The sequence below is a fragment of the Colletotrichum fioriniae genome, assembly GCF_027942845.1.
Source record: "Colletotrichum fioriniae strain IMI 355084 chromosome Unknown scaffold_4, whole genome shotgun sequence".
In the NCBI taxonomy this organism is placed as follows: Eukaryota; Fungi; Ascomycota; class Sordariomycetes; order Glomerellales; family Glomerellaceae; genus Colletotrichum; species Colletotrichum fioriniae.
In genome coordinates, this window is record NW_027076840.1 from 591,173 (window position 1) to 604,191 (window position 13,019).

The window sequence follows — 13,019 nt, forward strand, 5'->3', positions numbered from 1 at the left end:
GGTGTAATACAACCATGTCGCGCAGGCAGAACTGCGCCAATCTCCGCAGGTCTTCGTTGTGACTGTACTTAGCCTTGCCATCACTTCTGGATATAATTGTCCAAGATTAGACTTTGTTCAAGGATACGAATCTGGCGTTGCACAGTCTCATGCGTTAGGAATGCAGTCTTTATCAGTCTGGTTGCGCGATGGCGAGGGCAAAAGCTGCTTCGAGGCCAGAAGAAGTAACGGTATGCCGCGCAGACGCGAGTCCACCTCAAAAGTGCCGCTCCATTAGGTACGAACGGCAAGGTGCGATCGACCGTCTCCGCGTGTTCGGACTCTTGCCAAGACATGGTGGCTTAGGCTACAGCATTCTTCCTCGGTAGGGTTCTGAAATGTATCCGTAAGGCCCGATGATGGACTCAAAGACCACGATCGATAGGATGATATGCTCGACGCACGATCCGGGGAATTAGTAGGAGATCGGTTTGGACAGGGGCTGTCATTTGCCCCCACTTCTTCCCGCTAGGAGAGAAGCCTGAAGGTGTCTATGATCCACCCGCAATGGCACGCCCGTTGTGAACCAACGGCTCGAGGCGTCCAAGCGCGTTCTGCTAATAAGACCGTCGAATCTGATTTCTGAGTCCGATGAACAGAACAGACAGGAATGCCTGCGGATACACGAGTCTTGTTAGCACAGTCAAAAGCGGTCAAACCGTGCTACAACCCATCTTACCCTACCGCCATACGTTGATCTGGCTGAGCGTGTGTCAGATTGCATTGACTTTTCTAGGGGTCTTTTGCTAGGACGTTGGGCCGGAGAAAACGGAATCCATCGATGCCCCAGTGATAGTCACTAGATAGAGCGATGGTCAGCGCTAACTAGAGCGGCATTGTCCCGACGAAGCTCAGGTGAAATAAATACAGCTGACTACCGCCGAAACAAACGGCTTCCGTCTTGGCCCCCGTCAAGGCTTTGTGTTTCAACAGGATTGCAACCTGTTTGCTTCAGCTCAATGGCGAACATGCAGGGCGCGCCGACCACATGGAACCTATAGTCATTGGCCAGTTCGCAACATTTGACAGCGGTTCAAATCCAGGACCAAACTGAAAACAGCAGCCAATCGAGGCTGGCTACCAAGGCGCAGACGATGAGAGTTTGGAGATCAGAACAAGACGCGACCGCCCCGCGCGGAGCTGCTAATGTTACCCAGTGGCTCCAGTGCGATTCTGGCCCGTCTTCTGTTGGGTCCTTGAAAATAAGCTCGGTCAAGGACCGGGGACTCTTTGATAGGATTATCAAGCCCGGGTCTAAACGATCGGCTGAAGTACCCGTGCAATTGATGGCGACGCCTTCAGCTAGCGAGCGTGCGCTAGGACTCACAGCTATCGATAGTGGCAGAACTTCTGCTAGACATTGTCTTTGATTCCAAAGAAGCGTCCCGTGCGTGGATGTAGGGCTGACGAGAGCCTCTCCAGTGACTCCAACGAACCACACTGGCGGCGGCCTCGCTTGCTTGGTGCACTTGCCGGATCGGGTGAGAAAAGGGGAGGATTTTGTTGCGGCTGATGGCGCTGGTTAGCGCTGGGTGGCGGGCGACGGCGGTCTGCCAAAAGGCTAGCCTGCTTCTGAGCCGATGAGCCAAACCACAACTTCGGAAGGGACTATTTCACCTTTGGCATTTCGAAGCGAGGGCGGGGGAAGAGAGTCTAGGCCTGGACCCAAAGCTGGATCTGAATCTCTGGGTATCTGGATTTTGCCAAGTGCTAGCCGCCGATAGCGCGTGGACTTCCTCATAGATCCACCAGGAAGGCATCGTCCAAACCAGTAGCTTGGAGAGGCTGCCACGCCTGCTTGCCCGGAATGGGAAAATGATACTGGGTTGACTTTGGCATTGCTGCAGCCGCAAACTTGAGGCGCCTATTCGCGGAGCATTGGAGGTGTTATTGAATATAGCTAGCTAGCTAGTTAGCCGCAAGCTGTTGGTAATGGCGTAGCGCTCGGATGCGCATGACTCGAGTGGAAAGGGTGAATCGCATGCGAGATACCCGAGAGTTGATTGAGAGTATGCTATGTCGAGCAGTCGCCAACGGAATCAAAGCAATATCGACCAAGTAATCGTAGCGACTCGGCCACACACCTTTATCTCAAGCTGACATCGCCATGTGAACAGCCAGATGAGGCCCCTTATTGGCGAAGACTAAGTGCAAGAAGCAAAGATGAACTTGAGCTACGGCAGCATCAATGGAGCTATAACCGTGTGGGTAGTTGACCGAGAATGAGGCTGAGGCAATGGCGGCCAGCGTAGAGCACCAGTATGTCGTCGGAGTCAGAGTGTAGCAAGCTGAGAAATTGGCTGGCATTGACAGGGGGTTCGTTTCTCCGGATCGGCCAAAAGCGAAGCCCCCGTGCAGTTCCGGTCTGATATGTTTGTAGTATTATACTGATACACGAGTAGGATTCGGGAGGGGGTACTGCGAAATGAACTGCGGTTCCCGAAAGCCTCCGGATATGCGGCGTAAAACTTGTCGTCCGTGGCCGTCCTGTTGGTGGACGGGGCTGCCCAGCCGGTGTCAGCTCATCACAGGATCCGGTTGATAGCTGTGCCACAGACTGCTGCAAGCCAAGCCGGAGATTGACGTGAAGACGTGGTGTCAGGGATGAAGTGGTGTCAGGCTTGGAAGAGATGAGGCGAGATGGCGCCTGCTGAATGGTGGAGGAGCAAGCAAGATGCGCGACTGGTGACTGCCAGCGGCTGGGTCAGCTCCTTCCATTTTGTTCCGATAGCTGTCAGACACTCGAGATTATGTAACAATCGGCCTGGGGAACAATGGTCGGAAATGGGGAATTGATGAGTGAAGAGTAGTGATGGGGAAGTGAGAAAAAAAGGGTTGAATCCCCGTTGGTCTATTTCGGACTTGGGTTGGTCAAGGGCTCGAGACGAGGAAGGTATCGTGGGTACGTGGATACCTGACAGCACGAACAGACTTCGCACTCTCGGATTCGAAGTACATAGATGGAGACGTTGGAAGTAATGGATCAATCAGACGTGTGCAGTGCTCGGAGCGCACTCACTGTGAAGGTAAGGTATCTTGCAATGCCCCGGTGATAGGATCCGCGCCTCGGAGATTATTGGTCAGCTTGATAGACCGCGGTACGTATCCTGATCACCCGTCCAAGGTTCAGCCAACCAACTTGAAGATGCCCCCAGTAATTGCACCTCAGGATTCAGGTACGCATACCTTGGTTCATTGCCTGCCTACCTTACTTTGCAGATACCCAATAAGCCTGTGCTGGCCCGACAGATGTTGGTCAGCAAAGAGATTGCATGGGATGGATGCTATGACCTGAGGCAGGCGGTTACAGATCACCGGACTTACGGCTTTGGTATACTTTTACAGGGCATGAGGGAACTGAGAGGCTGAGAGCCAGGCAGATTGGGGAGCTGTCCCGCCGACTTGGAGACGGGCAAAACTCGCTGGAACAAGCATGTGTCAAGGGTGAATCATAACACTCAGGGCTCAATCTTACCGCGCGCATTTCTTTGGGTGGAGCGGAAGTCTTGGAATGGAAGATAGAACAGATACTGGATCAGAGCCCCCGTCGGTGTTTGAAGGCCTCTAAGAAGTCACCGGGCGGCTTGCAAAGTAAGTTGGTATGTAATTGCAAGGTACGTAAATGGAGAAAACCCGACGTTATTATTTGCAACTATCTAGCCCAAGGCAACATCGAACTCGCGTCAAGCCTGTTCAGGGTCCTGGTGCTCTCTGGAGCTATCCAGGGCTTGAATATTTCACCAAACTGCCACGGCTGGCAAGCCAACCTGCTAAACGCCTCACTCAGCGGATTCTCGTGTCATCGGAGCTACAAGTTGGATACGACACTCAATAAGCGGCTACTTCCGTAGAATACTAAGCATATAAGTCTGCAAAGGCAGGCAGTGAGAACAGTGTTCTTTTCCTCTCCCTCGTGGGAATTGTCGCTTGAACCTTGCCTCTACTAGGCACTCCGTACTCCGTACAGACCCTAGTCTCCGAATACGCCTGGCCGGAGAGGCATCAGGCGAGCGGAGCATGTGCATGCTGTGATGCGACCAAATTTCCAATGTATTCGTATGTACTTCATGTCTCTAGAAAGTCTCCTACGTGAATTAATGCACAAGAGTTGTTCTTTTGCCTGCAGCAATGACTAAGCATCAAACGATGTTAGGTCCTTTCCATTACAAGAGAGAGATTGAAGGAAAGAAGAGAGGGGAAAAGAGGTTGGAAGAGTAGGCGCGACAGGCACGTTTTTGACCCGTACTTTCCTCGATCCCATCCACTCCTCCCTTGCATATCGGGTCGTCCCTTCCAACCTAAGACACTGTTAGCGACGCACAGCCGGCGCTTCAGCTTGGGAGCCGAGGTGCGGTCCTGCCGGAGCGGAATCGACTCCATGAGAGGTACCTTGGCTTGGACAAGGAAAGATGACGTGTACGCCTACTAGTGCTAGGTAGATAGTGTACGCTAGGATGCTAAGTACATTCATCCCGAAAATGTGCTGGGAAGGACAATGAATCCTTGCAAGCTCCCAAAGTCTTTTCTTCCAACTGAACCTGAGTTGAAAGTCCTTATCCGACTCGAGAGGTAAGGGCGGATAGGTAGGCAAGTAGGTTCCATCGGAGTGAAGTGCTCGGTACCTGGTGGGGTGTGTGTGTGTGTGTGTGTGTGTGTGCTGTCAATGGAACTGATGACAGGCAGGCCCTAATCAACTCTTGCGATTTATCCGTACATCTCAGGCAACCTAAGGTAAGTGGAGGGTTTATGAGAAGCCACGCTATCCGATCCGGACTGAACAGGACTGGCCTGGACAGTGACACCAGCAGGCTAGCGCGGGCTGCTCCCCTAGCTAAGGTAAGGTAGGGGCTCTTGGCCATTGGAGGCCGAGTTGCGAACGGGCGAGGACACTGGCCCCAATTAGGAAGAGGCAGATCTGGCTCAGATCCAATTCAGATGAGATGGCCCCCTCGGATGGAACCTTCTCCCACACCCCCTACCAGACGGCCCAGACAATCCAACCACTCACACTGCCGTCCACCCTCCTCGCCGGCCTTCCCCCGCTCACCGAAGACGCATCGCAATTTTGGGTCGTGAGGGGCCCAGCCAGAGCGACATTTTGTCGGAACCCAAGACATTGCAAGTGAGACTTTGAGAGGCTTGAACGCTTGCACGGCCCGGACTTGTGCTCCACAGCTTTGATCATGGGGCGCTTTGTTTCGGCCCCCGCGTGAGAGCGCGAGAGAGGGTCGATTAATTCGGATTACGGACACAATGCGAGACTGCGTGACTAAGGTACGGATACAAAGCAACATCCCAGTGCCTCCCCTCGCGGGACTTGCCCACATCTCATCTATTCGACAGCACGCTCATTGGATACCTAGGTACATGTACATAGTTTGATGGAGGGGAGGGTTGAAGGACCTGCAGCACTTATTGAAGTCACCTCAAGTCTGGAGCTTCAGAAAGGAAAGAAGAAAAAAAATAGAACTAGAGATGAGGCACGATGCCGCACGGTAAGGCCACGACTTTCAATGGTCGTCTGATGTCCGAGGCACTTTGCATGCCGCACAAGGAATCAGATTCTACCCTCGAGTACGGAGAACTCCATACGGAATGAGGTGAGGTGGGAAGGTATGGACTGCAGGTGGGCTGGATTGGACTTCCAGGACGTACTTGCCTCCTCGAAGAAGGTAGGTACCTCACGAATACTCTATCGTCTCTACCTGGATACCTCAAACAACGTGGCTGCTTACTTCACCTGCACTTTCCAAGCCACAGTTTCTCTCCTTCTTGCCCTCTTTTATGTAAGCACAAGGGGCACCGGGGAAGTAAGGTAGACGAGACATTACAGTAACATTCCTCCCGCAGGGAAGAAGCCGCCTCTTGAACGGCTCTTGTTTTTTTTTTTTTTTTGGCCCCCTTTTTTTATTTGCGCTTCAGGCAGGAGCAAGCAAGGTGACGTAGCTAAATTCTTTTGCCGTCCAGAATATGCAGGGTGCACACAACGTCACGGCCGCATGGGGTGACGTATTGAGAGAGGCCTGAATCCAACTTCGTCTTCCCCCCAAAAACCACCAACTCGCTTGTCTTGCACAATTGAGGATTGGTTTATTAACTGAGGCCCGGCACAATGCGGACGGCTTGCCGTACGCCTTCAGCTAGCGGCTTCTTCTCATTTTCAAACCGCCTCGTGGACTTGTATGGCTTTCTTTCCTCTCTATTCAAGACAGAGGTTGTGGCGTTCTTTTTGCGTATTAATTCTCGGGCAGCTCGGCGGTATATACGGTTAGCATCCTCGCTTCGCCTCCACCGCCATACGTTAAGAGATTCCCGCGATATCAAGAGCGCTGTTCGACAGGCCACGCATGAACAGCCAAGATGAATAGAGCCCCAAAAGACTCATTCAGCCTGTTGTTCAACTTCAATCAATAGGGATGGCAACGGGCTGGGAGGGTGCTCGGTGTCCCCGGGAACTGGCGAACGAAAGAGGGGCACACACACGCTGGCGGGGAACGAATCGTTTCCGTCTTCTCTCTTCCCCCTTCCATCCCTTCAACCTATACCTCGATTCCGTCCAAAGGACTAAACGGCTCTCGTCACTGACCACTCGCCGGGCCTTTCTTTCTTTGTTTCCCACCCACTCTGTTCTTCCTCAGTATATCTACTTACTGAACAAACTGTTACAGATGTCCTCCTACTACGTACTCTTCCTATCCTCTCAAGGGTCTATCCCGGCACTGACTAAAACATACTGGGATGTGTCCGTACGCCCATGCTTTCCCCCCAGTACCCAGCTCCAGTGAGCTTATTCCGCAGGCTCGGCATCAAAGACATGGCCAAAGGGTTACGGTACAAGTTGCCCTTGCAACTTTGCAGTGTGTCTATCAGACGCTGCACATCACTCCCAAGAACGAAAAAGGATGAGCGACTAGCCCACTGGCGGGAGACTCGATACTTTACCGTCTTACACACGCATTGGGCGCTTCGCTACCGCGGAGGGGCTATCCTGTTTCTGTTGCAGGGCCCCGGACCGGCTCCGACCAAATGGATGCTGCTCAACGCCAGGATAAAGCGGGTTATGTACTAGTGACAGACGACAACCTTACCTCTCTACTCCGTACCTTTCCTGCAACCTGAATTAAGACGCGGCAGACGCCCATCCACGTCCATCCACGCCCACACACGCCAGCAAATTTCATCGAGCGAGACGGGACCGGGCTGTCTAACTGGGAGGTAGCAGAAGGAAACTGGACCTTGGTGGCCTTCCGTCACCGTCACCGTCACCGTCACCAATGTCTTGCCTCTGCCTCCTGCTGACCCTTGCCACGGCGGAGCTGGCTGCTGGACCAAGCAAGGTATCTATCTGTAAGGTAGGTAAACCACTGCAGATGGCCGGAGCAATCCATGCCCTCTTTGCGCTGTCTCTTCCACACACACACACACGCACACACGCTCACCCTCACTCACTCTAACTCACATATTCACTCACACATACACACACACACACACTCTCTCTCTCTTTCTCTCTCTCATCCGTGGACACATACCTAGAGGCACGCGCGCACACTCACACGCACACTCGCACACATCCACCGACTCTAGCGAATGTACCAAACAGGCGGAGGTTGCGTAAGGCGATGTCGCGAGGAAAGCAACGTGGAGCTGTCGCCTCAAGCACAAATCCAATGTATCCATACATTGCCTCCTCGATACCTCACTTACCTTACTAATGGGCCTGGTCGACTAGCTCAGGACCCTTGCAAGCTAATGTCTCCTTTTGTTCTGGAAACCCAGGCTGAACGGGAAGAGCATGGTAACCAATGACTCTCTATTTTACCCCCAAGGGCCTGGGCGCGACACAACCCATCGCATCGTATCGCTCTCACACATCGCATGGCGCATCTCATCTCGTTCCACCCGTGTTCTCAACGCAGCCAACCCATCTGTGCCGCGCTATCGTTGGCACACTACTATTGCTGTTGCCGTTGCCGTTGCCGCCGCGCCGATGACCACCGACAAGCGTGTTCGCCTTGTCTAGATTCGGGTTCGGGTGCCTCAGCAGCAGTGAAACTTATTTTGAGCCAAGTCTGTCGTCCCAACCTGGCTGTTGCTAGCGTGCGATTCCCTGCGGCCTCGAACGGGCAGTTCTGCATATATTATGGTCATAAGTGCCCCCCCAAAGACGTGGAACGGGGTAGAGACTCATCAACATACGCCCTCTCTCTCTCTTATGACTCCGCTTCGTGATCTGGTCCTGCTAGTAGAACATCACTTTACCACTCCTGGGCCGCGGCCGCGTCCCCTTGCACTTCTTCTGGCGTCTGTCAGGCCAAACGAGATTGTGCATCGCGTATAGGGTTCGTGTCTAGACGAACCTGCTCTTCCATCGCTTCGTGCCGAAGGCGCATAAGCAAGCAGTCACAACTGCCTCTGTTCGGGAGCTTCAGCTTCTTGCCTTGCCGTCGTCGCCTATGTCCGTGGTTTGAGCGTCGCTGCCGTTGCCTTTATCGTTCTGGTTGCCCTCGTCTAAGCCCTTCCCGCTCCTGAGTGCGTAGGTTGCGTTACTGCTCTTCGACAAACGCCGTGACGGGGAGTCGGGCACGACTCCGATCAAATACAATTTTTTTTTCTCTCTCGCCCATCTTCGCCAGCCTTCTGTTTCCACACACAAATCCGAAAGACTGTGTACCACACATTCCGCTCGGTTTTTACCGGTGGTGTCTAGCAGTCAACAAACAAAATTCGTCGGCATTGTCATCCCCCCGGTGCACTCCTTGAGTTCACTCGCAGCGCCGGCGGTGCCGCACGTTCCTCTCCGACATAATCGAGATCCAAAAAAAAAAAAAAAGACTAAGAGAGAGCAAGAGAGAGAGAGACAGAGAGACAGAGACGAAGAGAGAAAGGCACGCTCCCGAGAAACAAGAAGACAGGAGAGTAAATACAACTAGTGCACGGCATGTACTCCGGGTGACCCAGACCCATATCCCACCCCGCCTGCCGTGCCGTTTCTCTTGGTCGAAAAGACGGGCACCGGTTCCACGTCTCCTCCCATCTCCCATGTTGAACGAGGTTTCTGCACCTTGTTCAACTGGTCGACAACCTCATCGGGACTTAACTGAGTCTCGCCAAGGACGCTCGCAGCCACCTCAACCACCTTTCGACACCGACGTCCGAAAATCAACTTGCATCTTTTGCCCCAGCAGCTCGCGGATGCTGCACCCGGCCGAGACTCGTCGCCCTGGGTCTTTCTCCTGGCCGCTGCTGCCCCCCTCATCGCCACTAGGGTTCTGCAGACTCAACGACCCCAGACCATTTGCCCAAGCTGGGCCTCTTTTCCCGCAGGTCTCGACCATTCTGTCTCTCTTGCCGCCCTGCCTAGCCTAGCATGCCACCCTTTCGCCTCAACATCAACTACCAAATCTCACTGAATGACCCGAACCCCCCTGGATTCGACCATCCTCCCGAACCCCTTCACTATTAGGTGAATAATGAACTTCGATTCCAAATCTGTGGCTTCGAGCTCAACGGGTTCGGGCTCCAGCCGAATGTACCAAAAGAAGGATCGTGGCCCTATCGCCGCCATTGTAAGTTCAGCCCCACTCCTCGAACCTATCCATACCATCTCTAGCCTGGCCTTGTAGTCTTCATGTCTATCACCCCAAGAGCTTTGGACAAGTGCCCAGTAGTAGATGATGGAAGGGTGAAGGGCCGTTGCCATGATCCGCGAGAACATGCCGTCGTATTCGTTCTCTTCTCTCTAGCCGTGACACGACTTTGGCCTAGATTCAGCCTGACATCTCTGTAGGCATGTTCGACTTGTCGTACTAGGAAGCAGAAATGCGACGAACGCAAGCCAACCTGTGGCTTCTGCGAAAAGAAGGGGCTTGACTGCTTCTACGGAGACCCAGTACCAACGAAGTAAGTCAGCGGCCCTGGCACGACTCCTGGGAGCTAGATCAACCTTTGCAGCCCTCTTTACTCGTCTCTCCTAGGCTGTAGCGAGCCCATGATCACGTCCTAGAGCAACGCTGTCAGCTCAGTCTGGACATGCTAACTGGCAATAGAAAAGACAAAAGCTTGGTTGAACTACTCGAAATCGTGAAAAACATCAACGACAACACCAGTCAAATACCGCAACTGTTTGCCCAGCTCCAGAATATGCGGATCAGCGTCTCGTCTTCTTCACAGTCTGAAGATAGTGGCGACGACGCTTCATCGACAAGCACTTTGAAGGCCCAAGGCCGGCCTACCCCGAAACCCTCGCAGCAGGTCCCATACCGATATGCATCTGCAGTCACCAAGATGATGGCGTGGCCTGCGGTGCGGCAGAAACTAGAAGACGTCCAGCCCAAGATACCGAACCTCCAATCCGCCTTCCGGGAACCTGACTTTCCATCCGAGTTGTTCCATCAGCAAGGCCAAGACCGACGCCTCCCTCGAGGCGGGCTAGAAACGGCGAGCTATCATGAGCGTATATCGCTGGGCTTACCGATGGAAGAGCAAGTACCGCGACTGACGGGGATGAGCTACACAACGCTTGTGGACCGCGTCAACACGTATTTCGATACTTTCAATCGGATCCATCCTGTTCTAGATCGTCAATATTTCATGGAGAAAACACTACGGGACGTTATCGGAAGCGAGTTCGAGGAAAATGCGGCATCTACGTTGGTGTGTCTAGTGTTGGCCCTTGCCGAGGTGGCCCTCGTCGGGGGATCGGGCGGGGCGTTTGCGGCCTTCGAGGACCACCCTGCCGGTGAACCTGTCAGGACAACAAACGACTTGGAATTCCGACCGCCGGGTATTTTGTTCTTCAACGAAGCACGGCGGCGTTTGGGATTCTCAATGACAGAGTGTGCTTTGGAGAATGTCCAGATGTATATTTTGGCGGGGTAAGTTTCCCGGAGCCGGGCCCGGCCGCCCGGGCCGCACCTCGGTGTGCGGACCTCCCGTATGGTGCGAAACTTTGACTAACCCGGAATTGGCTTGACCGACAACAGGCTGTACTATGAGTGCTGTTCTCGGCATGTGGTGAGTAAACACATAAGGAGAAGAGTGTCTGGACAAATTTGGCTGAACCAAAATCTCGCGTAGGAGTTCTGGAGAATGACCATATCGGCGTCCCTGGCTTGCCGTGCCTTGATTACCAGGTAAGTAGAAGCAGCAATGATGGTGGTGGTCTGTCTGTCTGTAGCCTGGGGCTGTCTGAGACTTTTAAATGGCTGTGGTAAGGTGCTGATCCGGAAATGGGCTGACGGACCTTTGTAGTAACTCTGCCGAACTTCGCTCAGTGCGCGGCGATCAGATCCGCCGCGCCTTTTGGTATTGCTCCATCATGGAAACGTACGTGCATCGCAGATTTACAGTCCATCCCGAGAACCCCAACCCACGCCTCCTCTCCTGGCCCCATCGAGCCCCCAATCCCATGCCCCTGTACTGCCTATGGATCTTTGGCCAAGGCAGCCTCAGCTCGCGGATGGGCAAGGGACCTCTGTTGCACCAGCCTCTTTGCTATTCTGCACTCCTTACTCCGTATACCTTCAGCTGTAGCAAAGGTTGCTTTTCCCGCTACAAGAATCCATCATCTAACAACCGGTGCTTTGCTGCAGCGGTCTTCACTTGGAACTTGACCTCCCTTTAACCGGCCTCGAGAAGCTGGAGGCAAGCATGCAACTGCCAACATTTTCGGCCTATGCTCATACCGAAGATGCGAGTTTGAGTCAAAGTATTCACAACGACAGGAGATCTAACTGTGGTGAGATATTCCTACACCAGATTTCATTGCGAAACTTGGGGGTCAAGATCCACAGTAGCCTGAGAAGAAGTGAGTTGGAATCCCTTTAAAGCCCCGTTGTCCCCATCCTGGTTTTGGACCCTCTCTCCATTTCCGTCCATATTTCCATTTCCACTTTCTTCCCAGCCTGGTCGACGCACGTCGATAACGCCTTGTTTGGAGTCTCCATATGCGCTTGGCTTCGTATTCTTGGTTTTTTTGCCACCTGCTTCTGCCGCTGATGTGCGCCTCGCGTATGGGACCTCCCCCTCCCCCGGGGGATGGGCGCAAGTGCAGCGAGCCGACCTCTCCCCATGTGTCTCATCGCAAGAAATCCCCAATATTTTGACCCCCACTGACACGATGCATATGCACCAGTTCTTGGAGGATCCACTTCGAGATCAAACTGGAATTCGACTGATCTGGCCGACTCTCTCGAGGATCTAGTTGGCGATTTGGCTTCGCAGCTCGACCAATGGCACACTTCTTTGCCCAGCGTCTTGCGTTGGGATAGGACGCAACATTTGGATGCATTCCAGGCATCCTTTCCCGTCCTCGATCCTCAGGTCCCTGACCAGCACTTTTACGCACCGCCATCCTTGTATACCGCCGACGCCATGGAAGGGTTGCAGTCTGCCCCCATGCTGGGGTATCTCCATGATTCACTCTACACCAACTCGAACGATGTGCTCGAAGCTATTCTCCGGTCCCGATTCTACCATCTCGAGTACTTACTATTCCGACCTTTTGTGTACAAAGCTCTCCATACACGAGTAGAAAACTTGACTGAGACAGACTTGTCCGCCACCAAGAGGTTTTTGGAAGCATGCCTCCTCTGGCCCATCATCCTTCCGCCGGCCGCGCAGCACAAACGCATGATTCCTTGCCTCTACTTTTGGTCCCAGAACATCCTCGGCATACTCATCTTCTTGCACCTGTCTGCAACACATCCCACTCTCTTCCAAATTCGACAGAGCCGTTGCGACTCAACTTTCGACGAGGCAGCGAACATGACGATTACGCAGGGTATTAATTGGCTTCGGGGCCTCAAGGACGAGGATAGCTCTACACGGTGGTGTTGGACCGTTGTTCAGGGCTTATACCCTGACAGACCAATCATGCAACAGTAGAACCGGGTCGCTATGGGCCGATGAACGAGAAAGACGAGACTTCGGGTAGCGTCACCAACGAAGCGGCCCCAGTAGTCGAAGGCCGCACTTAGACA